Source organism: Engraulis encrasicolus, chromosome 18 (genome assembly GCF_034702125.1).
Source record: "Engraulis encrasicolus isolate BLACKSEA-1 chromosome 18, IST_EnEncr_1.0, whole genome shotgun sequence".
NCBI lineage: Eukaryota > Metazoa > Chordata > Actinopteri > Clupeiformes > Engraulidae > Engraulis > Engraulis encrasicolus.
In genome coordinates, this window is record NC_085874.1 from 24962962 (window position 1) to 24986557 (window position 23596).

A 23596-nucleotide genomic window follows, 5' to 3' on the forward strand; every position below is an offset into this window, starting at 1 on the left:
TGTTTGTTCACATTAGCCATTTCATTTTCGCTCTGTTTCTTGGGTGCTTCATACCTTTTCTGAAAAAAATATATTTATTAACATTAATGTAATACAATACTATTAAAACCCCCGACGGTGTTGACAGTTTATGGTTGGGACAGTACCAGTGTCCAAACAAATTAACAAATTGAGGACAAAATAATAAACTTACAGGAGCTTCAGTGATGGTGAAGTAGGCAGTAGAGCTAAAGGTTTGAAAAGGGGTCCTCAGTAATGAAAATTACCCTGTGCATACCTGATTTTATTGTCTTTTAGAAAAAATCTGACGGTGGTGACCAATATGCTGGACACATTTTGAGCAATCAGTAAATAATAGTAAATATTGTTTTACATCCACTATGTGCACATCTGTACAACCACTTTAATATGGTCTTCCACATCATGGTGATATTGTTCAATTCTGTTAGTGATTTTTGTATTTTAAGTCAATTGAAATGATGATGCCAGTCCTTGGGACAGGCGTTTTTACAGGGTGTGGACAGGTTTATAGCCATGAAAAGTAATAAAATTACACTTAGATATTTCAAACAACTGTGTATTCGTGTGACAGACCCCTTGGCCATTACCTGGGTTCATTTTGTTTGTGAAAATTTAGTTGATTTTCAACAGAATTAATATTTTACTGCAGGGACATGTTTTTGCCAAACTTTCAAGAATCAGTGATATACATTATTATATTATTATATTTCTGAAAATAGAGGAACCGACGACTGTGCGGGGCCCACTGATGAGTCAGTTCTGCTCCGCTAATTATTAGGATCCCCTTTAAGACAAAAGTGCCCGGGTCCTATTTCTCCACCAGGCCGGCCCTGCCTCTACCTCTCTCTCCTCTTTCTTTTCACCTCACTCTCTCCCCTCCCTTTCTCCCTCCCTCTCCCTTGCCCTCTACCTCTCTCTCCTCTTTCTTGTGCCGCGACACACAATGCGACGACAAATAGAGGCTGATTAGTTCCTTCCGTGGTGAGAGCCAGGTCTGATCCCTGAGAAAACAAGGCTGTCCCCGGCCACGCCGGCCCGGTCAGACACACAGCAGAGGTGGCCTCCCTCCCTCCCTCATTGCCTCCCCCTCTCCCTCCCTCCCTCTCTCTCTCTCCCTCTCTCCCCTCTCTCCCCTCCTGTCCATCCCTCCCTCCTGCTCTCCCTCTCCCCTCCTCCCCCTCCCTATCTCTCTCCCTCTCTCCCTCCCTTCATAATTCCCTCTTTCTCCCTCCCTCTCTCTCTCTCTCTCCCTCCCTCCCTCCCTCCCTCATCGACTCCCTCTCTCTCTCCTTCTCTCCCTCCCTGCCTCTCTCTCTCCCTTCTTCCGTCCCTGCCTTTCTCTCCCTGCCTCTCTCTCTCCCTCCCTCTCTCCCTCCCTGCCTCTCTCTCCGCTGACTGTGAGGCTCATCAAAGTAAGAATACAAATGGAATTTGTATATATCTGGTGTCATAGCGAAACGTTGTGCTCAGTAAATAGTGTTTTAGTTTTGCAAGTATTGCAATGAGCCCCCCTTGCAAAGTGTCATTGCTCACCTAAAGTTAATTAGATCATGACATGACTGACATTAGCTGTCATTATCAGGGAATTGATGGTGCTTGAGGCTAATAATGATCAATGTTAATAAGCCTTGTTAGAAATAACAAAAAAGTTATCAAACATATTAGAATCATCAGTCTTCCTTTTCTTTTTGTGGAATTCTGTCATTGTCAAAAATAAGTGGCCCATTTTACCTGAGGGGCGGCCCAATTTACCTGATCAAATTTTTTTCCCAGCCAAGAAGGATCATAACACCAAAACTTAGGTGAAATATACATTTTACATGTATACAATTATTTTCAACATTGAATGACAGATTATAAGTGGCTTTATGAAAACAAGCTATAGTCATTTGTTCATGTCCATTCCAAGATTGCATGAGCTTTGAAAAAAAGGCCAAATTTACCTGAATGTACCCTATAGAATCCTCAAGTCTGGGTAGTCTTAGTTAAGGTAAAAAAAAAATTAAAAAAAGAATCACAGGTTCTCTGGTATTACATTGCATTATCATGCCAATGACACACATAATAAATGGAAAGAAGAAAAAAATGCTTAAAATGTGTATTAAAAAAAAGCATGAAAACTTAAATTCAATTCATAAACATTAGCAGTTTTGTTTTTACATAGGGTTGCACAAGGCTAAGGCTGTCTCGCTAATGCACATCCACGCTGAAAGCTTACGTTTAAGTCATCAAGTTCAAGTTCAAGTTTCAATTTTGTCCTCATATTCATAAACATTAGCAGATTTTTTACATAGGGTTGCACAAGGCTAACCTAAGTCTGTCTCACTAATGCACATCCATACTGATGGTAACGCTCCCTCTCCTCAGTCAGCTAAAGCCCGCCAGGCCAGCCAGTTCTCTAGCCCGCCACTCTAATTGTGCTGGTGAGAATAATTCCACTCCGTCTCTGTGGGCTCTCTGGGCAGGCAGGCAGGTTTCGGCCTGACGCACGCTGCGCTGCGCTGCTATATTTGTCTGGCCTTTTGTGTCTGCCTGAACACGCAGCCAATTTGCACACTGGCAAGCCTTTACTTTCTGCCTAATGCTGAAAAAGGGCTTGAAAATGAAAGGCAAATATGGCTTGTGCGGTATATACATTTTTTGTCTTGTATTTTCTTTCTGTTTGCAGTTTTTGTTTATTGAAGTTATTTGTGGTTAGGTTGTATAGCAGCATATGAAATGGGGCACTCAATGAGTTTTCAATTTTAATTTTAAATCAATGAATTTTCTGTAATTTTTATTTCTTTCTTTGTTTGTTTTTTTCAGTTTGGATGGTGGGCTAGTCTTGCTCAAACGGTTAGTGGTGTTTACATGTTCCGACATTTGTGCAGGCCCCAAGTGTGTTGGCTGATTTCAAGTGAGCTAGTCAATAGCTTTGCCTGTGCCTGATCTCCTGTGGCCCCAGCTCAGGTAACACACTCACTTAGTGCCGCCTCACGCCAAGACTGATACTTTAGCCTTGCAGATAGCCCTTAGGTCCAATGCCTTTCCACAACCCAGTCCCAGGTAGGGTGTAGAGTTGGAGGGGTATTTTGTTTAAATGAGTGCAGAAGTTTGAATTGTAGAAGGTCTGTAAGAGTGAGCTATATATATGTGTAAGGATGTGTGTAATGTCTCGTGGGTAATGTCTTCTGTATTTATGTATGTATGTATGCTACTTGACACCTTAATTTCCCCCTGGGATCAATAAATGATCCTCTACTCTACTACTCTAAGGTGTTTAGGCTTTTCCAGTTTTCAACATCCATATGAAAGGGGAGACAGACTACACTACAGAATAGGCCACTGGAAATAGAATGGTTAATGGTCCTTTCATGCCACATATTCCTTCAGTCTAAGCTTTCTCATCACAGGCTATTTTACTAATTACTAAAATGACCTGCTTAAAAATGTGTCAAATATGCCATGACTATCTTTAAGTTGTATCATGTCTGCCCTCTGACTACAACCCATGGTCCCAGCCCTGCCAGGCAGGCTGTGTGCTCTTTTGATCCAAGGAAGGAGAGTTAGACTCTGAGAAGCAGAGGCAGGCACACTACAGGCAGGCTACGCTGGAGGAAATGGACAGTTAGCGATGCAATCAACGGCTGTCTGTCCAGTCAGCCCCGTTGGTCCCAGCCTAGCCCCTACACACATGCAATACTTTTGGTTCAGTTCAGGGACGGAGGTAGAGTGCACGCTCTGTTGGTGGAAATGGACTGTTACAGCATAATTAACAACTTCCCTGCTATAGACTGCACTAGATTTCTTCGGCCTGTCTTCGCAGGTCTGATAATTTCACAAACTATCCAATAAATATGTGTCAAATATTTTGGCAGGATTTTAACTTTCTGAACCAGCCTCCAACACAATACACCACCCTGCTGCTACTGTAGATCTAGCCCAGCCAGCACTGACACATATTTTTATCCCAGGGAGGGAGCATCAGACTCTGGGTTCACTAGACTCCGACTGCAGGCTAGGCTGGAGGAAATGGACGGTTAGCGGAGCCGCCGCAATCAGCAGCGGCTCCCTGACGAATAGGCCCCATCAGCCAGCCGTGGCTTCTGTTCCCTGTTTTGGCCTTGACTGTCCTCACTTTTCTCCCTCTCTGGGTGTCCTTGGAGCACCCTGGGGCCTCATTAAAGAGTCCCATTGTTTATGTGGAGGACGACCGGAAAAAAAGGAAAGAAGGAAGGAGGGAAGGCAAAAAAAAAATGCGGAGGCCCTTCCTTGGATGGATGGTTTCCTGTATCTCTCACATCACTGGAGTTTACTTACTTGTGCCTTATCTTCGACTCCTATCACTCTCTCTCTCTCTCTCTCTCTCTCTCTCTCTCTCTCTCTCTCTCTCTCTCTCTCTCTCTCTCTCTCTCTCTCTCTCTCTCTTCTCTGTCCTTATCACTCCATCACTTTGCCCCATCTCCCTCTAGTTTTTAATCTTCCTCACCTATCTCGTCATTCTTTTTCTATCGGTCTTGCTCTCTGTCTGTCTATCTTTCCTTTCCTCTTCCCCTTTCCCTTTCTCTTCCACTCCTACTCTTCCTCTTCTCTTCTACTCTTCTCTTCTCTCTTTACTTCTCTCTCACTCTCTGTTTCTCTCCTTTTCTAAGTTTCTCTCTCTCTCTCTCTCTCTCTCTCTCTCTCTCTCTCTCTCTCTCTCTCTCTCTCTCTCCTTCTGCTCGCTCTCCCATGTGCTCAGGCCTGGCTATGCTTGGTGGAGGGAGGGAGGGAGCGAGGGAGCTGCTTGGTTTTTATAGCGATGAGTCCACATGATCAAGAACAGATTTGAGTCTCCCTGCCATGTAATCCAGCACCACATCCCTCCTTCCCTCTCTCTTCCCCTCTCTCTCTCCCCCCGCCTCCTCTCTGTCCTCCCCCCCGCTTGCAGACATGGGCCTGTTTTGTGTGTGAGGTCTTATTTTCTCACGTGGTGTTTTCAGCAGGAAAGCCTCCAACAGAAAGAAAGAAAAAAGAAAATGAAAGAAACACTGAAGAAAAACTAAGGGTGATGTCATATTTGAAATGGGCATCGCCATTATGCATGATTAAGCAGGAGCTGTTAAACTGCATTTCAAAGATCTTCCATTACATAGCCGCCAAGCCCTCATTTAGCCTGTAAAAAGAAAAGAAAATATGATGATCACCACTCCAGGAAAAAATTACAGGGGAGAAGCTGAAGCACTCGGCAGGGTTTTTTTTTTTGGTGCACATTGCTTCATTTCTCTCACCCCTAGCGCTGTAACTTTCTAACAGCCTTTCATACTAAAAAAAGAAAGAAAAAACACACAGACCATGTATTTAGGTCAGAAGGGCGATTTGCGGAGAAATAGCCGACTGATTGTAATAGGTAGTGTGGCACGCCATTGCCAAATGAGGACTTTGTCGCAGTCGGTGAAAACATTTGTGTTCGTGAATATTTCATTTGTGAGACACTGTATGGAATAATGGCATGGAATAATGGCAATAATGGCATAAGAGCAAGCAAATATCTAAACCCAACTCCTAATGCCTCAGCAAATGTAATTCTGTAATTCTTTATGTTTCTAAGTCTCTGCCTCTCTCTCTCTCTCTCTCTCTCTCTCTCTCTCTTTCTCGCACTCTTGCTCTCAATGCATCTCTCACTTTCCTTCTATGTTTCTTTCTCCTTGATTTCTGTCTGTCTGTCTGTTTGCCTCTATATATCCATTTTTCCATCCATTTTTTTGTATTATTATTATTAATTACATATAACAGATGTGCTTGAGATGTGTGCGGTTACACTGTATATGTGCAACAGCTATCAGGATCCAGTGCATCTCTAATTATTATTACTATTTACTCATAACAGTGTGCTTGAGGTGTGTGTGGTTATTCTGAATATGTGCAACAGGTATTACAGCATGGATGATGCCTCTGTTAAAATGCTTGTAAACATATGAGTCACTCTCTGGGCATATAGGCTAGTGACAATGGGCCCAAAAAGGCCTTCGTTTTCGAGATACCCCAACCGGAGGTAGAACAAAACCCAATAATGTTTTTCCTCATCTCTAAGGTGTCCCATACATGAAAATGATTCTTGGCCAAAGTGATTTTAATGCTAAGCCTAAAAAATTCACACATTTCCATATGCACCTCCAAACAAAAAAAGCACCCAAAATGTGACTTCTCCGTATGGGAGTAGATATACAAAAAATCATGCAGAAAATTACCAGAAGCTCTGAGAGCTTTGAGAATTGGTATGCTTGTGCCCAGGGGCTACCTGCACCAGATAGAAGTGGTTGGATTTGACCATCTTGATGTATGAAGGAGATATAGGCATTTAATCACACACCTAAAATAGGCGGAAAATGAAAAAAAGTGATATTTATACAGAATGTCATCATTTACATTGTAATTGCTTTGTCAGGGAATGTCATATGCACACATATGATATCTTGATGGAAAGGTGGGATCGTTCTGAATCCAGTATGTATATACTTTCTGAATATTGAAGATGGCATATCGTTCAATGTACGAGGTGCCCAGAATGAAAAAAATCGAAAGGGAGTTACAGGACCTATTTCAATACACTTTATTGGTGACAGGAATGCTCACAACTGTATTACAGTAGCCTATATTACTTCAAATAAACTTATTATTAGTGTGTGGTGCTATAGATTATGCTTGAATGAAGAATCAGATTAGGGTGAAAATAAATGTATCACTAGTGTGTGTGTATATATATATATAATTGTATATATATATATATAATTTCTTGCACATTGTTAAGCTGGAAAATGCAGTGACTCCACCTACTTCCAATGCCTTGCAACTAGCTCATCAGAATATTGCATCACTCCTTTCAGGTAGATATGATAGAGGAAGGGGAAATAGAGTGGATGTTATTCAGTTTGTTCAGAGATCTTTTATCTTCCACGAAGTGGAGTTCTCCAGTTCTTCTTCCATGAAAGAGCCAGCTTTCCTTATCAGTCTTTCAAGACACCCAATACCCCCTCATAGAAAAGGACATATACTGGCTTCAACAGTCTCATAGAAAATATGTAAAGGAGTTTATAGCAGACAAGTATAGCCAATACTGTACTTTTTTGTAAACTGCATCTTTGGCTGACCAGTCCAGTTTGTTGTCTTGTTATACCCTGAAATACTTAGATGTGCTTACAATCTCCACTTCATCAACCTCAATGGAGATTGGTTGCAGAGCGGGCTTAGACCTCCAAAAGTCCACCTTCATCTGCTTGGTCTTAGTGTTGAGTTGTAGGTGCATTACACCACTGCAAAGCCCTGTACTCCTGTATTCCCTCCTGCCTTAATACAGCCTACAATTGTATTATCATCCAAGAATGTCTACATGTGGTATGTCTGCAAGTCCGATGTGTACAAAATGAACAGGAGAGGAGGGAGCACAGTTCCCTAGGCTGCTTTAGTACCACATACTACAGTGTCCAAACTGTGGCCACTCTGTTAGGTAGTCCCTGATCAAGTGCACAAGGAGGGCATCCAAACCCAGGAGCCTCCCTCCCAATGGAGGGTTGGATGTTGTAGAAAGTGCTGGAAAAGTCCTGTGCAATAGATATGTGATGGCATCATCCACTCCAACCTTCTCTTGGTATGAAAACTGTACTAGATCCAGTGCATGACTTACTGCAGTCTGAGTGTATGTAACAGCATTGTCTTCATGCTGTGTGAAGGGAGGGCCTCTCGGTTGAAGTCGTTTATCTCTTTTGGATGTGGCTTTTTGGGGACCGGGATAAGGCATAATGTGTTCAGAGTTGGTGCCTTACTAAGATGTACACTCGGGCTGAATAAATATTCCAGCAGCTCAGCCACTTCAGCAACACAGGTCTTCAGCAGTCTTGGTGATGTCCTATCCAGTTAATGGGCTTTAACCAGGTCTGCTGTGATTATAGAGAGGAGGGAGGGAGGAGGTCCTGGGTGGTGGTAGTGTGATAAATAAAGACTGCTCCTGGAAGGAGCAATGATTTATGTTTACATACAAATGGTATGTGTATTACCAAAGCCTGACAGCAGGAAGCAAAGGCCTTTTATTTCATGAGCCTACTGTAATAAACAGGGAGGGGAATAGCAAACATATTCAGTGAATTCAAAAGTTCATAGATCCACGCACAGCTTCTTCATTAGGTTCACTCAGGCATTACCTGACATCACTCAGGTGTGGCTTAATACCATCATGTAGGAGTGGGAAAGGATCTGCACACTGCTTGCAAAAGACTTAATTTATTTGGAGCAACGTTTCGATCATAGATCTAAAGAAGTTTTTTGATTTGGCACCTGCTGATGCTTTTCTGATGGATGTGCGCGCTTTCCACTACACTCTTAATACCATCATGTCACATGTTAGTGAATTGAATTCAGTGAATTATTTGTTTCATAGTTTTTTTTTTAAATTGATTTACCCACTTTCTGCCATTAAATGTTAGTGAAGTCATAAAGCACCATATCTGTAGCCTACTGGTGACATTTCACTTAACTTATCCATGTCATCTGATGACTATATGGCTGGATTGACCAAGTAAAGAACTATGATGTCTCACACTTTTCTTCATCCGGTAGCAGATCGTTTTATTTTTACAATATAATTTTGGCAAATCATTTTTGGCAAATAGGTAAGGCTAGGGTATGTTTGTTAAACTAAGGGAAATAACAGTGTGTCAAATACACTAGACTTCAATCCAGCAACCACATCATATTCTACAGCTAAGCAAATTGTTTGGCTGGACCTGGAAGAAAGGGCCAACCAAAGTGCAAGTCAGAAGAGTAATGACGTTATCTATCCTGGTCCATTTGCTAAATGTAGGCTTATTACAACTATTGGGAACAAGGCATCGGAAGTAGACCACACTGGGCATTCCTTTAATGTGTCATGGTCAAGACCCCTCAACTCAAATCCTCTCAGCAGGTTCTGTGCTAGGCCCCCCTGTCTTTGCCATCTTTATCTCATCTCACTGGGCAATGTTGTCCACTCACCCTGCTCCCTGCTATGTTGATGATAAACACCTGTCTGTCCAGCGAGATAACTCCATAGTTTCTGCGTGTACACTACAAACGTTTCAGAACATCTCTTTCACCTCTAGATGTCTAATTACCTTTGTACCATTTCAAGCTATGCATTCAATGTCTGCAACTTGAATTACAATAAATAGCTGGGAAAATTAGGGTGTTGTAATGCTCTAATGAATTGTCTTGGTTCCGCCTTTTTGCAATGTCTATGTGTCTATCTGCCTGTCTCTCAGACCTGGCCACATGGATGAAGCAACACCACCATCATCTGCCATTATATCAAGCAAGACATGAGGTCAACCACTGTTACCCCAGAAAACGCTACATAAACCTGGGTGTTATTAATTATGACTGCCCATCTTTTACCGCTTAAATTACTGATGCTCTTTTGCACTGTTCAATATACAGAAAATCAGACTGTACCTAACCCAATATGCCACTCAGGTTCTGTAGCTTGAGGGCAATTCTCTCCTGGAAGGAACTGTTTCATTTTATCTGAGCCTGCACTAAAATGTAATGTTGCTTTGCAATACTGTAACACCAACAGTCTGGCCTTGGCCTCTGACAAGGTAATCCCAATGGTCTGACAAGTTACCAGCTGATACAAGAGTTTGGTCATCCCCCTCAACTTTTAAGAAGCTGAAAACACACATATCACACATATCATACACATATCTTCTAGGAGTATTTATCTTCATGCTCAACTCTTATAACCCTATATACAGTATAAGCCTGCACTCTGTATTTTCCACACACACTGAATGTAGCCATTTGGTAAAAGAGTCAGGGAAATGTAATGAACTTAAATTCCCTATACTGGCCAGATCTAAACAGGGTGAGATGGCATTTAGTCATTATGCAAAATGCTGGAACCAGCTTCCTGTCCAAATTAGAACTGCCCCGATAGTATCTTATTTTAAAAAGAAATGTGAAAAGGTTTATTCTCATCTGCCTTAAGTGATACAGTACAGTACACAATGCATTCTTTCTTCTCTTTTCTCTTTCTCTAATCGTTAGGACATTGAATGACAATTTTGTATCATGATGTACTTTGATTGATTGATCGATTTTACTGATTTAGGATTATCAATGCCATTACGATACCTGTATACATTAGTGGTATGTTGGTGCAGTGTATCTCTGGTACGCTATATTATTGTAAGGAAGTTTTAAGAACAAATATCCTTATACCATATAGTTCCCTCACTGTGTTGTATTGGTTAATAATATTATACTTAAATATATACTAGGCTTCAGAGCACCACTACGGTTAATTAATGAACCAGCCTTTGAACTTTTATATCTATGGAATGGACTGGTTCATTTTCTTTCTTTTTTGGACACAATATATATTGAACGATGTACCATCATCAATGTTGAGAATATATATACATATTGGGTAATGTTAGATTCAGCACAATCTCATCTTTTCCAGCTTTACAATAGACTACAGATGCAAGAGCTGGCTCTTTCATGGGAGAAGAACTGGAGAGCTTCACTTCGTGGAAGATAAAAGATCTCTGAACAAATTGAATAACATCCACTCTATTTCCCCTTCCTCTATCATATCTACCTGAAAGGAGTAGGGGTGGTACGGTTCACAAAATTCACGGTTCGGTTCATATCACGGTGTCAAGGTCACGGTTTTCGGTTCCCTACTGTTCTTTTTTTTTAGTTCATGATAAATGGTGCACTGGCTAATAGCATCGGACTTATCACTAAATATCCTACATATGGTTTGTATAGGCTTATAATGTGAAAAATGGTGTGATTTCAATTGTGTCATCCTCTGATTTGGTCTTATACGCTAATGTTTTAATCAGAGAGACTGGATATGATACTCCTAGAATCTGTTCTAGATCTGTCTAGAATATGTTTTACATATTTTTCTGGGCAGTACATGAATTGCGGTTTGCGATGGATTGCACGGTTCGGTTCGGTATGTGTGTGAATTGTACGGTTTCGGTTTTCGGTGCGGTTTGTGCCATGCCTAGAAAGGAGTGAGGCAATATTCTGATGAGCTAGTTGCAAGGTATTGGAAGTAGGTGGAGTCACTGCATTTTCCAGCTTAACAATACCTACAGATGTGCAAGAAATTATATATATACTGTATACGTATATACACGTATATACACTAGTGATACATATATTTTCACCCTAATCTGATTCTTCATTCAAGCATAATCTATAGGACCAAACACTAATAATACGTTTATTTGAAGTAATATAGCCTACTCCTGTAATACAATTGTGAGCATTCCTGTCACCACTTAAGTGCATTGAAATAGGTCCTGTAACTCCCTTTCGATTTTTTTCATTCTGGGCACCTCATACATTGAACGATATGCCATCTTTAATATTCAGAAAATATATACATATGAGATATTGCTGGATTCAGAACAATCTCACCTTTCCATCAAGATATCATATGTGTGCGTATGACATTCCCTGGCAAAGCAATTACAATGTAAATGATGACATTTTGTATAAATATCACTTTTTTTCATTTTCTGCCTATTTTAGGTGTGTGATTAAATGCTTATATCTCCTTCATACATCAAGATGGTCAGATTCTACCACTTTTATCTGGTGCAGGTAGGCCCTGGGCACAAGCATACCAATTCTCAAAGCTCTCAGAGCTTCTGGTAATTTTCTGCATGTTTTTTTGTATATCTACTCCCATACGGAGAAGTCACATTTTGGGTGCTTTTTTTGTTTGGAGGTGCATATGGAAATGTGTGAATTTTTTAGGCTTAGCATTAAAATCACTTTGGCCAAGAATCATTTTCATGTATGGGACACCTTAGAGATGAGGAAAAACATTATTGGGTTTTGTTCTACCTCCGGTTGGGGTGTCTCAAAATTTTGAGGCCATTGTCACTAGCCTAATATAGAATGGTCAATAATGCACAATGTGAATGTGCAAAATATCGATATTTTTTCATGTAATGGCTTTGAAATCTTCTGATCTCCCATTGCATCTTTCTCTCTGTCGGTCACCATCATTGTTCGTTTATTGTATGCAGGGCTCTAAATTAACACCAGCCAACCGGGCAAATGCTGGTGAAATTTCAATTTGGCTAGAAAAGACCAACTTATATAGTCACTTTGAGCCATTAGTGAGTGTGTATTTGACTTGTAAGTTTAAAATCTGCAAGCCATTTTGGTTGGTGATGAAAAAGGTTAATTTAGAGTCCTGATTGTATGTTTGTCTGATTGTTTGTTTAGTTTGGTTGGTTGATTTCTTTCTTTCTTTCTTTCTTTCTTTTCTTTCTTTCTTTCTTTCTTTCTTTCTTTCTTTCTTTCTCACGATTTCTTCCTTTGAATTTTATCCCTTTGCCTTTCCATCTCTGATCATGGACATCATGGTTTGTTTGTATATGTGTGTTTGTTTTGTTGGTTGGTTTGTTGGGTGGTTGATTCTTTCTTTCTTTCTTTCTTTCTTTCTTTCTTTCTTTCTTTCTTTCTTTCTTTCTTTCTTTCTTTCTTTCTTTCTTACGTTCTTTTTTATGTGATTTCTTTTTTTTCTTTCTCATGATTTCTTCCCTTGAATATCATCTCTTTGCCCCCCTTCCATCTCTGCTCTGCTGGTCATCTGTCTTAAGGCAGTTCTTCCCTCCCGTGCCCCATCTTTCCACTAGTCTATATGTCTCCCTGGACACTGGGCTGGGCTGGTCTGCCATGCTATCCACCTCCACAATTAGCTTGCTTTGCAGCGGCCCGTACCGTTAAAGTCACCATGATGGTGGGGGTGTTTACGCGGAAGGGCTGTGTGAAGGCAATTGATGGGAGTGCATACATGTGTGCGTGCTTGCGTGTGTGTGCGTACATGTGTGTGTGTGTGTGTGTAAATGTACGTGTGTGTGTGTGCATGCATGCGTGTGTATGTGTGTGTGACTGAATTCCTGTGTGTGTGTGTGTGTGTGTGCGTACGTGCGTGCGTGTGTGTGTGTGTGTGTGTGTGTGTATGCATTGTGTGGCTAGAGAGGTGAGCAGCAGCCAGGAGAGGCTGACCATAAACCTGTCATCTTGCCGTCACCCGGGAGGGAAGGGTGTGTGTGTGGTGTGTGTGTGTGTGTGTGTGTGTGTGTATGTGTGGGGGTGTTATGGCTGTACTGTGCTGTGGCGGACACCGTTGATTTAGGGAGCCCTAGAGTACCTGCCACCCCCCCTGCATAGCCACCGAGACTTATGGCGCGGGAGGAATGAAAACGCATATTTATTTAGGTGTGATATTAATCACCTATTAACCTCGTTTGTCGTCCAGAGGATGGGAGTGGGGAAGGGGGGTGATTAGGTGTGGAAAGGGGACACACATTGCTGTGCTACCAGCACACACACACACACACACACACACACACACACACACACACACACACACACACACACACACACACACACACACACACACACACACACACACACACACACACACACTTATCTGGGTACATGATGTGTAGCCGTATACTGCACACTGTCCCACATACACCCTCAAGCAATTGCAAACACTTGCACACACACACAGTCATGCACATACACACACATACGCACGCACGCACGCATGCTCGCACACACACACATAAGCACACACACGCACTCAAACACACACATGCGCACACACGCGCACACGCCTACTGTGCTACTTTACTGTCTTGTTGAAAGGGCTGCCGCGAGGGTGTCTGTATGTGTGTGTGTGTGTGTGTGTGTGTGTGGGGGGGGGGGGGGGACATGCAAGGGCTACTTGTGTTTGAGAGAAGAGAGGAGGATGGAAGCAATTGCCAGTGTGAGAGCAGCTGGTATGGGGCCAGAGGGCCGAGCTATCAATCAGCATTACGGCCCTCAGCACACACCACACAACACACAATGCAAATGGACTAGCGCCCCCTGGTGGAATTACATGGACATGGACATGGAAATGGACATAGACAGTTTGTGGGTACATAATCACACACATGTACAGTATGAAGACACACATACACACACACGTGTGCGCACGCGCGCACACACACACACACGCAGGCACGCCCGTACACACACACACAGGCTGCATTCTTGTGTTTGTAGGTCTGAAAATTCCATGCATGTGCCTGTTTTTGTGCTTCTGAATGAGTTAGTTTGTAACAACAGCAGAGTGACTGATGAGATTGCATAATGCGTTTGATAGGGTAAGTAAACCCACTCTTCTTTTGGAGATGCCGCACCAGCAGCAGCCATATATCCAGACAGATGGGAGGTGTTTTGTTGGAGTCCACTCTGATGTCTTCTGTGGTTCCTCTCTCTCGGAGATCCCGTGGTGATTGCCACCCGCCCAGAACCAATTATTCTGCCGTCTGCCCAAAAACCTAGCAGCTACGTCTTTCTATTTTCCACCCAAGTAGGTGTTTACTCAGCGATGGACGAATCGTTTTTTTTTAGTCCAAGAGACAATGATGGTGGTTGAGTGAAGCCCCAACATTCTGTAAAACTATGGAAATGCTTTGATGTTCTTTGATGACAAAATCCAATTACAAAGGAGATCTTTGGTTCTTATATCTATGTTTTTTCTTGTTTCCCACAACAAAAGAATGACATTAAAGAAAATTATGATAGGATCTTGTTTTTGAAGGGATTTTTTTTCTATAGCGACCTTAAGAATGGATTAAATTGCAGGTGCTCTTTCATTGTTGACCATGGCAGCGGCCAATAGCACTAAAGCACTCAATGTTTTTTCCCAACTAAATATTTACAAAAGATGAGCAAATTCTGATGTCAAGAAATCCCGGAAAACATTGGGAGATCCATGCTAATTGGAATTGCGGATGTCGGTGACCCATCCCCTCGTGTTCTCTTCCCCCTTATGCTTCAATCAGAATTCTAGGTGGCGCGTTGCCACGGTACCGCGGGAGTTCTAGAAGCATCTGTTTTCCTTTTTCACACCTGCCTGAGTCTTGCATCAGCCAGCACCTTGCACGCGGTGAGCTAGTGGGCACTGACAGTGTCTACCGCCATTAATTCATACCCAGTGCCTTTTCGTTTCCAAGGGAAGTTGTTTACCAGAGATGCAGCAGGATCTTTCTCCTCATCTCAGAGCATTTCAAGCCTTTGCTTACAGTAAAGGTGACGTATACGTGTTTACCTCAAAACAAGGGGTAGAAAGAAAGGGTTGTGCATCGACTTGAAACTACAGTGTAGCTTTCTTGGCAAACTGTATTAAATACTGTGGTGGGTGCTTGATTGGAGCCTTCTGCTTTTGTCATGACTGTAATATACTGTACTGTATAGTACCTGTGTATATTCATCCTGGCTCTACATCCAAGCCAGACCTCAATGTTGGCAAGGGCTACAGGAAACATCATTAAATCTGAGAGAATGAGGCACGAGTTACATATTTATATTCATCATTAATGCATCCAGGGTCCATAAGTTGACCTGCAGTTTTGCGCATTCCCCCCTTAAACAGCCAAGGCCAAGATCTATTAGGCCAAACAACAGTCCCTTTCTCTCTAATGTAGCTTCAAATGTAGAAACGTGTGTGTGTGTGTGTGTGTGTGTGTGTGTGTGTGTGTGTGTGTGTGTGTGTGTGTGTGTGTGTGTGTGTGTGTGTGTGTGTGTGTGTGTGTGTGTGTGTGTGTGTGTGTGTGTGTGTGTGTGTGTCCCTTTCTGCACACATACAAAAGCTGTAATCCTCTATGCATTTCATTTAAGTTCAGAATGTCATAGGCACAAAACACAAATAGCTGATTTAGACGATGTTAGCAAATTCTAAAGACGCTATGTATGTTAAGTTATTTATTTATTATTATGCTATTTAGGCCTATTTATTATTTGCATTCACGCTATTTCACGCTATCACCCACTCAAGGCCTATATAATATTACTGGAAACCTTGAGTGGTACAAGAGTTATATGGATTTGGCATACAGTGAAGTAGATTTATTCAAGGTTTGGTGGTGGGTGTTGGATAGGACTACGAGGGAAGACAAACAGTGCAATCCTTGAATCTATGTAGGGCTAAGTGTACTGTAGGCCTACTGTATGTGTGACATACTCTATGTTGATGACAAATTATCCTTCATTCATCCCCTAAGCCATGAATGCAGAGCTGAGGTTTTGTAGCCTGGCCGCGCCAAACCCCTACAGCAAAGCTGTGCCGGGAGCAAATTCAATTTGCGGCCTCTAGGGGCGTCTAGATTTCAAGTCCTTAAATATCCTGTTTGTATGTGCAGGCCTGCTGACAGGGGGGACAAAGTGGTATGTTGTCCCGTGCCCAGGGAGATAAAGTTACATTGTATGTATTGTGTAGGGGGCCCTTTCAGATGACTTTGTCCTGGGCCCTGCGAAAGCTGTCAGCGGCCCTGTGTATGTGTAGTGTATGTGACATAGGTTAGTCTATGTTGCATGTATGCAAAAAGGTGCATGATGCATCACCATCAACATCAACATGCAATGCAACAGGCACGCTTTCGATGCCAAAAATGACTGCCTGTTCAAATAACTGCCTGGTCAAAAATGGACGCCAGGGGTATGAGACTGGGGGCTCTTTCTAATGTCCTAAGTCCCTCACTCACTTGCCTGCTTGTGACCTCGTGATGACATCACTGACGACAGAAGTGTAATTTCAATGTCTCGCAAAAGCATAATTCTGATGTCATTTCCTCAATTGCACCAAAAGTTGTTGTGGCGAGGCTGACAACGTGGGGAGACTTAATTGTTTTCTCCACGGAGGCAGGGCATCAGCGAAACGCCAGGCCACAAGCACAGGCCAAGGAACGGAAGGGAGTCCGCATAATGGAAAGATCCTTGGGTTGGCTTATCCGTCAAAACCTTCCATTTTGCCAATCTCGTTTTGTGTCCTCATGTAACAGTCTCTCTTGCCCCGAGAGAAACAGAACAGCACTGACATAGAATGATGGAAGCACTGGGTGTTGCCAGGATGGGGGAGAAGCAGTGCCGGAGCAATTGCACACAGGGCCCCACGGCAAAACACTGATAGGGACCCCTTACGGTTTGGAAAGGTCATTATAGGTCCCCCATCACCAATACCAGAGGGCCCTGGTCCCAGGAGCAAATGCCCTGCTTGCCCTGCCTATAGTTCCGTCCCTGGGGAGAAGAGGAGGCTAAGGAACTATGTAGTAGCCGGGGGGTGTTGATTCCTTCATCCTGTTGCTCACACTGTAATGCCTGCTGACGTGTACTCCGTGCTATGCTGCATTGCTGGAAGGATGGGATCTCTTTCAATGAAATAGCACATCTGTCATACCAGAGTAAGCAGATGGAGTAGCGGGGGGTGATGAGGGAGTATATAGGGATGTGTATGCACTGCATGCTTGCTGGAACTGGGGGCGGTGGTGGTGGGTGGGGGGGTGTACTGTATGCCTGGATCAGGCCTAACAATGGGGATGGATGGAGGGTGGGGGGAGTCAAAAAGGTCAGTTGTCCTGGGCCCAGGGAGAGGAGGGGACCATAATTAGGTCATCATTTCATTGATTGTAGCCTATTGAGTGCGGGGGCCTATCAGATGACTTTATTCTGGGCCTGCCTGGTCAAAGCTAGCACACACACACACACACACACACACACACACACACACACACACACACACACACACACAGGCACGCACGCACGCACGCACGCACGCACGCAGGCACGCACACACACCTAACACCTAACCAGAGGCGCATCTTGTCAGGCTAGACAGGCTGCCACGTGGGACACCCAAGCCCCTGGATGCTGAATAACAGCTCACACTTTGCTACAGTAATGTCACATTTCACTCCTTTGACATTTCGCTTAGGGGCCCAGCTGAACCTAGAGTCGCCTCTGCTCCTAAATCTGTCTATTTGGCGCAATATAACTTGAGGATAACACTGCCATCACTGCATATTGTCTGCAGATTATGCTATAATTTGTCCATTAAGGACAAAGAGAAACTCCTGGACTTTTCTGCATGATCACCTTTTTTATTTGTATCTACTTTTTTATTTTTATATTATTTTTACTTCTCTTTTTAATCTACAGAGCAAACTGGAAAAAGAATTTCCCCTTGGGGATAAATAAAGTTTAATCTAATCTAATCTAATCTAATCTAATCTAATCTAATCTAATCTACAGGAACCCTTGGTTTCCACTATGTAAATACAGCACACAAATTGGTTTAGACTTTATTTTTCTGTTAATCTCTCTAAGATTCTGTCATGTTTATTACAAAAGAAGGGATTTAGACAGGGTTTGCAGGGTACATTTGGGTGGGTTACTAGGACAAAGCCATGTCTACAATATTTCTTGAAAATTAACAATTTAGCTGCACACATAATGTATGACCTTATCATGAAAAAGCACTATGTAGGCCTGTATTGTATGTCGTACATATGGCTAGTTACTCATAGGTCTAATATCTTAATGCGGAGGATGTCTGAGAATTTTTCAGTAAAGAAATACTCTGAATGCTATTTGATTTGTTGGATGTCCTCAAAGTTGTTCTCGGCCAGGGGCTCTCTCACCACACAGTGGTCTGACACCAGGGCTGGTCCACAGTAGGCCAATTTCCTCGAAAGAGGCCCCCAAGTGGTTCACTTGACCTTAGTCCACGGCTTCCTAGCAACACTTACAAGATCACTGTTACCATGGTGCTCACAGGTACCAAGCAACAGCAAGCAAGCTCTGCATCAAAGGAATTTATATGAATCGAAACTAGAAGGTCACTCAGAGATCACATCACACACCTCCACAGAGGTTTGCCAAACATGAGTCATGTCTAGCCAAAGAGTTAAGCTGCGGTGGGCAAATGGACTTTAGGTTCAGATTTAGGTTCGGCTGCTTCCGCTGTTTCGTCAAACGCAAATAAACAAACAAACCAACCAGGTTGAATACACACAGCGGTGAACACAAAACCTCACACATCCCACATTCTGTTGGGTGTAAATAGAGTGACCATACACTTGTAAGACACATCTAGCCAAGAATGTTTATTCTGAATGTTACATAACATTAAATGTTTTACTCTCCACTTCATGTTGTTTTACACATTTACAGGGCTGAGTTGTTTTCTCTGTTCTCTCTCTCTCTCTCTCTCTCTCTCTCTCTCTCTCTCTCTCTCTCTCTCTCTCTCTTTCTCTCTCTCTCTCTCTCTCTCTCTCTCTCCTCTCTCTCTCTCTCTCTGTGTGCGCGTGTGTGTGTGTGTGAGAGAGAGAGAGAGAGAGAGAGAGAGAGAGAGAGAGTGTGTCTGTGTGTGCGTGTGTGTGTGTGTGTGTGTGTGAGAGAGAGAGAGAGAGAGAGAGAGAGAGAGAGAGAGAGAGAGAGAGAGAGAGAGAGAGAGAGAGTGTGTCTGTGTGTGTGACTACAAGTTTTGTACCTGCAATTGTGTGCAATTTAAATGCATCCTTGCATGAAACACTGCCCGTTGATGGGCAGCCGTCAATCAAATGGCTCTCGAAATGCATGTCCTCTGCGCATGGACCTGTGAAGAAAGTCAACAACAAATCCAGATGATTATGGCATGTCGGAAGCATGAAGTCGCGCTGACAACATTATAGGCTGGTTCATGATGTGGGGTTGTCAGCATCAACGTCAAAAATGATGCTCTCTGCTTACAGCACGACATCTTTGTAGAAGAGAGGTCATAGTAGGTCATTGCCGGAAATCTGTTTCCTTATGTAGGCCTATTTAATGCAGTGTTTCTCACACTTTCTCAGACCAAGGACCACTTTGCCCCGCAAAGATGTTCAGGGACTACCTGTCAACTGAATTGACAGTTGGCGGGTGCTAATTTGACACTGATCATTTCAATGCAGATCACTTCCTTTTTATTCACATTTACAAGCCTGTATTATTGCACTGAACATAAGACTTCAGCTATGTTTAGCTTATTATGTTACAAATATGGTCTACTGTTAGCTCGTCTTGGAAAAGTAGAATTCCCCTCGCGGACCACCTGAGCTCTGTCACAGACCCCCAGTGGACCCCCTGGACCACACTTTGAGAATCGCTGATTTAATGGATATGGCTTCGTATTCTTACAGTATCTTCTTAATCGGAATTTTTTTTTATAGTGTGTTTACTGAGACGAGCGAAGCGTACCCCTTCTGGGTGTCATCTGAAGTAGGCACGATGGCATAATTAGTGTGATAATGCGCTGTGGGCTTGAATTCCCACCTTGTATCATGGGGTGGCATAAAGTGCTCTGTGTAATGAAAATGATCCTTTGTTTGAAAGGGGTGTATAGCTGTCAACATTGCACAGCGAGCGTATAGCCCCAGCTATGCCGACGCATATTCGTTTAGACAGCGCTTAGACAGACTAATGTGAAATGACTTCATTACATGCAAATATATTCCCCACCCTTTGCTCTCTGCAATAAAACATCAGCCGCTAATTACCGGAACTGTAATTTCTCATGAATGTTAAAATGCCAATAAAAGGATAAAAATGAAACATGCATTCCCATTACTTGTGCTAACTGTTACATTATGCTATTTGGTTTTTTTTTTCATGTACGTGTTATATTCTATTTCATTGAAATGGTTCCTTCTCTGAGTGGTTTATCATCCATTTAACTGAGTGCCTATACATGCACTTCGCACCATGCAATCATGATCAATTTATTTCAGGGGCGTCGCCAGACCTATTTTACAGGGGCACATGCCTTGGTATTGATTTGGTGTGCCCCGGTATGAGTTTGAGATATGTACTCTGGATCTACTCTAGTGCATAGCAAGATAAAACTAAAACTTATAAAAATCACTTGTAACAATTGCAAAAAATGTCTAATAAACTTATAATGCCCAAAGATATGTGCCATTTTTTAAAAAGTTTGTTTTAAAAAGTACAAAATGTTACATCGAGTGTCTGTTTCTTTTCATTTCCAAAACCTCCCGTTTGTTTTGTGAACCCCGGATCACAATTAAAAAACTGTAACCACAAACACGGCAGCGAAAAATATCAAACCGCTTCCAGGAATTTCTATAGCAATGCATATTAATAAGATCCTGTTTTTCCTTCCAGCAAAGGATGTACCTCAAAACAAGTACTGTGGAGAGAGCTTTTTTAGTGCCGTGTTGCCTTCTGAAGTGCATGCACCCGTCTACTAGTTCCTCTCTCTACTCACTCCTTGGCTTTGTCTGCTTTCTTGTTTGTTCCTTACCCTTCTGCTCTCCTCACCTCTTCCCTCCCATCCTTTACTCTCATCTTCTCTCCTTTGCACATTCTTCTCTCCGCCACTGCTCTCTCCTACCCTCTCTACAGCGCTCCTCTCATCCCTTCTTCTGTCCTCTCCTTTCTGCTTCTTTCCTCTTCCTCCCTTTGCTTTACCTCTCCTCTCCTCAACTTCCATTTCCCACCCTCCCTAGAGTTCTCCTCTCATCCCTTCTTCTCTCCTCTCCTTTCTGCTTCTTTCCTCTTCCTTCCCCCCTTCACTTCTCTCCTCCCTTTACCTTTCCTTTTCCCCTCCTCCACTCCCCTTCCTTCCCTCCACCTCTCCTTTCCTTCCTCCACTTCTCCTCCTCTCTCCTCTCATCTCCTCCCCTGTCCACTCCTCTCCTCTCCTCTCCCTCCTTTCATCTCCTCTCCTTCCCTCCCCTCCATCTCTCCTCTCCTCTCTCCACTTCTCCTCTCCTCTGCTCTCCTCTCCCGTCTCTTTGTGCATGCCTCCGAGGCGTACAGGTCTCCCTGCATGCTCCATCTGTATGCTGTGTGTGTAGTCCCTCTCCTTGCTGCGATGATATTGCTGTGCAGGGGAGGTAAGTGCCTGTCTGCAGGTATCACAGCCTCCCATGGGCCTTCCCCCCAGACGAGAGACAAGACCTAGCATCTCATACCAAGCCTCTCAGGACCTCTAGCTTTGGAGATAGAGAGAGAAAGAGAGAGAAAGAGAGAGAGAGAGAGAGAGAGAGAGAGAGAGAGAGAGAGAGAGAGAGAGAGAGAGACAGAGAGAGAGAGAGAGAGAGAGAGAGAGAGAGAGAGAGAGAGAGAGAGAGAGAGAGGCAGGCTCTGTCGCTTTCCCTACCTCCCACATTTTTCCCTACTACCTCTGTCTCTTTCACAGTTGGTTGTTCTCTCAGGTAAAAGAGAGAGAGGGAAATGTAAAATAGAAGTGTGTGAGGGAGGCCTTTATTCTCCACGCCTATCCCTCACCTCTCGCTTCCCAACACCTCTAGCTCCCTTCCTGTCTCTTTTCCTTCACCGTTCCTCATGCCGTCATACTGTCTCTATTTTCCTCCTGCATCCCCCTTTCTCTCTCTCTCTCTCTCTCTCTCTCTCTCTCTCTCTCTCTCTGCTTGCTTTTTACTTCCCTTCATCAATTCCTGCAACCACACTAATCTACCCAGACGGTATTTCAGGTAAGGCCTGTCCTATAAAAATCTCCCAGAGAAGAAAAGCACAACCTGGTCGTTTGGGTTATTGCATGCGCGAGGGCGGCACAACAACGGCGTCACGGCACTTCACGCTTTCATGAGTGGACAAGTCCCCGCTCCCTGCTCCCCTGTGTTCCCTACCAAATAATCACACACAGCCATAAATGCACATCTCCAGAGGCTATACAATGATTGAAAAGGGGACCCTTACAAACAGACCTCCTAAAACACACCCTGCTTTCGGTTTATGAGCAGGGTTGCCAGATGAGGCTGATGATTTCCAGCCCAAAACATTCTCAAAACTCGCCTACATGGAAGCACTAAATCCCGCCCAATTCTATTGATTTCTATGGGAGAAAATTGGAGAATTTCTCCAAAATCTGTTTTTTTCCCGCACACGGCCATCCTAAGCAGCCCAATTGGGCAGGAAACCGCCCAATCTGGCAACACTGTTTATGAGTCGCACGGGGACAGCGGGCTGGCTGGCTGCATGGCCGGCTGGCTGGACCATCTCCCTGGATAAACAAGTGTGGATAACACCAAGAAGAAAGATCACCTTTAGAAAGAATGAGAGAGTGGGGAAAAAAAGAAAAAAACGTGTGATGGACTTTATAACACAGTTTAATTAGCTGCCTCATTATATGAAAAGTGTAAACAAAACACTCACACACCAGTCCAGGGATAGCTGATTTAATTGAGGGACACACACGAGTTGGTTGTTGTGGGGTTTTTTTTGTTAGCCAAGGGACTTGCCACTGTATGCATAATAAGGTGAGGCGCAACCTCAGTCTCTGATTAATAATGTCACACTGACCTTTTGGTTTGATGCGGAGGATTGCAGCAATTTCCATCAGTTTGGAGAGAGAGAGAGAGTTGGTGAACACTTCTGTTCCCTTGAGACGCCTGTTGTCTTCCGAAGGATTAATTCTGATGTAGCGTGATGCTGCAGCACATGGCAGAGAACTCAACGAATTGAACAATTTTAATTATTAAAACTTTATTATAGGCTCTAGGCCCAATAGGAGGAAATACAACATATACGTACATAAAAAGAGACAGCAGTTCTTGTATCCTTGTAAACCAAGGACAGAGTAGGAGTTCACCTTTTTGGTTGATGTTTGCTTGTTGGTTGTTATCTTCTCAGGGGCCACCACGGGATTGGGAACATACAAGATGGAGGATGCTTTCGGAGGGGTGCAGCTGATGGAGGAAGCTTGATGCGGAGGTTG